Source organism: Bremia lactucae, linkage group LG15, assembly GCF_004359215.1.
Source record: "Bremia lactucae strain SF5 linkage group LG15, whole genome shotgun sequence".
In the NCBI taxonomy this organism is placed as follows: domain Eukaryota; phylum Oomycota; class Peronosporomycetes; order Peronosporales; family Peronosporaceae; genus Bremia; species Bremia lactucae.
This window is the reverse complement of record NC_090624.1, coordinates 516,637-520,648: the sequence shown is the minus strand read 5'-3', so window position 1 is coordinate 520,648 and position 4,012 is coordinate 516,637.

Sequence of the window (4,012 nt, the reverse complement as noted above, 5' to 3'; positions counted from 1 at the left end):
AACATAGTATTCAATATTGAAGGGGCACGCGAAGACAAGTTCGGATGTGTTGGTCGCTGCGAGATCACCAATTGCCCGAACGCTTGCAAGAATCAGGCATGTGAAGATACCACATGTACGGTAGGGGCAAGGGATGCCAGAATACTTTATGGTCCTGTCGCCTAGAGCTGCGCGTGACAAGTTAGGTAATTGGCGTTTTTGCTGCTCGACCGATCTCGCAAGGAATGGTGGTATGCTATGTCCTGAAGCGAGTATGTGAGAGGGTTGCGCCCACCGAATATTTTCAGCAAAGCTCCCCAGGTAAGCGCTAACCTGCTCTTCTGCCTCGGAGCTAACTACAGCCATTCCATGTAACTTTAAAGTAGTCGTGAGAACAATCGCAGAATTGCCATAAGCCCCAGTAGACCCAAGAATGCTGCCTGCCAATACTGGGGAACGTATGTTCATACGATACCCCCAGCGGCGTCGTACACGATCTGTCTTGCGGGAGAAGGATGCCGGTGAGCGCTCCGTTTTCGTCAGCGCGGAGAAGGAAGGTGGGAAATCTCGATTTATTTCTCACTCCTGCGCGCTTAACACGAAATATGTTGAGGTGCGCCGACTGCGGAGGATCGTGGTACGATAATCTCGCAGGTCGCCATCAGGACTGGTGAAGAGATAACTGTTGACTACACGGATAGGGCTATAGGACCATTGTGGTTCCACTGCCAGCGTCCGACCGTAGAGCCTACATTGTCGCAATGCACTTGATGAGTTTCAAGCAGGAAGCCCGCGGCCAGGACGTAGATGAAGCGGCGAAGAATTTGGTTGTCGATTTGCGGCCATACGGGTTCTCAGCAGCTCATCGATGAACGAAAGTGTCCTCGATGTGAACAAAGAATCGGATTGAAAGATACACTACTTCATCTTGGGAGTCACTCAAGGCAAATCCTCTATACGAGGATTTAATAGAATTCAAGGATGTATTGCCTGAAGCAGTTCCATGCGAGTTGCCTAGGGATAAAGGCACTCGACATGAGATCGAGCTCAAACCGGGCTCGAAGAACTGTGTCATGAAGCAGTGGCCACTGCCTCGTAAAAAAGTACTTGCGATCGATAAATTCTTTACCAATCATGTGAAAGCGGGCCAAGTAAGGGAGTCAACCTTCCCACATAGCTCTCCGACCTTCTGTGTGCGAAAAGCCACAGGAGGGTGGCGGATAGTGCACGCATTCAACAAACCGAATGCTGCAACAGTACCGGCTCAAACGCCGATACCTAGAAAAGACGTTATCATAGATGGTATGTCTAAGAGTACGATCTTTTCGTTTATGGATCTGATGGAGCGGCACAAAGTAGCGAGGCGGGGGTTGTCCCGTGAACTGAAGCGATTCTGGCCAAGGTGACCTTAAAGAAAGCCGAGGCCCGACTAAGCAGAGTAGGCGCCGAAGATGCTACGCTCTGAAAAATTCGGTCGTTTCGATATAACCACAGTGGGTATAAAGCCGCACAGCGGCAGACGTTAAAGAAAAAAAATACTAAGTTGTGGTAAGTGTAAAATCAAAGGCCGTCGTCGGTGAAGTGACGGTCTTATACAGCAAAAACCCGGCTTGGCTTGTAGCGGAAGTCTCGGAAGGGGGGCTACCATAGCGTGGTGAAGCGAAGCGGATGTTCAATCATCGGGGATGCCAGGGCAAGCAGAGGAAAACAAGACGACAACGACGACAACGACGACAGCGGCGACGATATCGATTACGAAGACCTAGCTGGCGATGACAAAGAAGAATTAGGCGAGATTATTGACCTCACCCTGGACGACAGTGACGAGGAAGATGCCCGGGACGAGACAATGGCTGATCGAAAACGTCCCGGTCGGTCAGAAGGTAGCGTGGCCCACCGGCGTCGAGAAGTTTGAAAAGATGAAAAAAAAAACTTAAACATAGTATTCAATATTGAAGGGGCACGCGAAGACAAGTTCGGATGTGTTGGTCGCTGCGAGATCACCAATTGCCCGAACGCTTGCAAGAATCAGGCATGTGAAGATACCACATGTACGGTAGGGGCAAGGGATGCCAGAATACTTTATGGTCCTGTCGCCTAGAGCTGCGCGTGACAAGTTAGGTAATTGGCGTTTTTGCTGCTCGACCGATCTCGCAAGGAATGGTGGTATGCTATGTCCTGAAGCGAGTATGTGAGAGGGTTGCGCCCACCGAATATTTTCAGCAAAGCTCCCCAGGTAAGCGCTAACCTGCTCTTCTGCCTCGGAGCTAACTACAGCCATTCCATGTAACTTTAAAGTAGTCGTGAGAACAATCGCAGAATTGCCATAAGCCCCAGTAGACCCAAGAATGCTGCCTGCCAATACTGGGGAACGTATGTTCATACGATACCCCCAGCGGCGTCGTACACGATCTGTCTTGCGGGAGAAGGATGCCGGTGAGCGCTCCGTTTTCGTCAGCGCGGAGAAGGAAGGTGGGAAATCTCGATTTATTTCTCACTCCTGCGCGCTTAACACGAAATATGTTGAGGTGCGCCGACTGCGGAGGATCGTGGTATCTATAATTTCGCAGGTTGCTATCAGGACTGGTGAAGAAATAACTGTTGACTTCACGGGAAGGGCTGGAGGACCATTGTGGTTCCACTGCCAGTAGCCAGCCCAACGTAGAGCCAACATTGCTGCAATGCACTTAATGAGTTTCAAGCAGGAAGCCCGCGGCCAGGACGTAGATGAAGCGGCGAAGAATTAGGTTGGCGATATGCGGCCGTACAAGTAGTAAGACCAAATTACGATAATCCATCCGTAAAAAGGAAGTTGAATGATCTGTAAGCGTTATAAACATTTATAACGTATAACCAGCGATTCCCAGTAGGCGCAAATAATGCAGCAGCATTGTGGTAAAGATATTCTGGTACCACCAACGCCCAAATAGGGAATCTCGATACAAAAGAATTTGCGAAAATTGACGAGCCGAAAAGAGTCATGAAAACGTTTGCGGGAAAAATACGGCAACTTTCTGCAGTATTTGGCATCAAATAGGAGTGGATAAAAATGTCACTTCACGACACTAAGCTGTTTATTTCATAGCTTATTAAGAGCTGCAAACAGCGTCTGAGGTTAGGAAGCTTTAATTATATAGGCTTATATTTACTTACTTAGGTTTAACGTGTGGATCGGCTGTAACGGGGCACTACGACTTGTACTGCTTCAGTACAAGTCCACTTCGCACTGCTTCGGTTGCGAGTGGTGCCTTACATTAATTGACGTACACTGTACGTGCAGAGGAAGACTTCTCTTTAAGGTAACTTGCTTAAAGAGGGTTAAATGAAACTGTATTAATATAATTAAGTATCTCTTCTATCTATCTTGTAAATGCTATCTTAATTTTAAACTAATACTAAACATACAATTGAATTCTTATCTTATCTTATCTGTATCTCTCTTTTGTTTACATCTACAGTTGATTAGTCTGCGGAATATATATATAATGGTCTATACCTATTTATGGATAAGAATTCTGAACATTACTTTATAAAGTAATATCCTCCAAATAATAATTACCTTTTAGATAATATATTAATTAACAACCTTTAAGTGTATATTTTATGTAACGATACACCCCGTTACATCATCCCTCCCTTAAACGACAATCACTCTGACTGTCATTGGATGGAGTGGTCATTATGTGACCACTTAATCTTAAAATGATATTGATTGGTCAGAACCATCATTTCAAATTCCATCGCATGAAGAATAAAATCATGCGGGGTGTTAATAGTGCTGCGCCTTCGGCTGCGGTTTGTGCAGCCGCGGGTGATGCACTGTTATCTCTTGCGGCACGGAATGTCTGCCATAGTATCTTCCACTCGCACAACACTAGATGTTGCGAGTGCACGTGGTGATTCACCACGTGAATACAACCCTTCTTTAGAGGTCGACTACGAATGCGAGTCGGACTAAATGGCCGACTCGGGGAGAATAGAACAGTCGCCTGATAGACGTCAGGCTGAGCCTTCGAATGAGAGGGCTCATTCT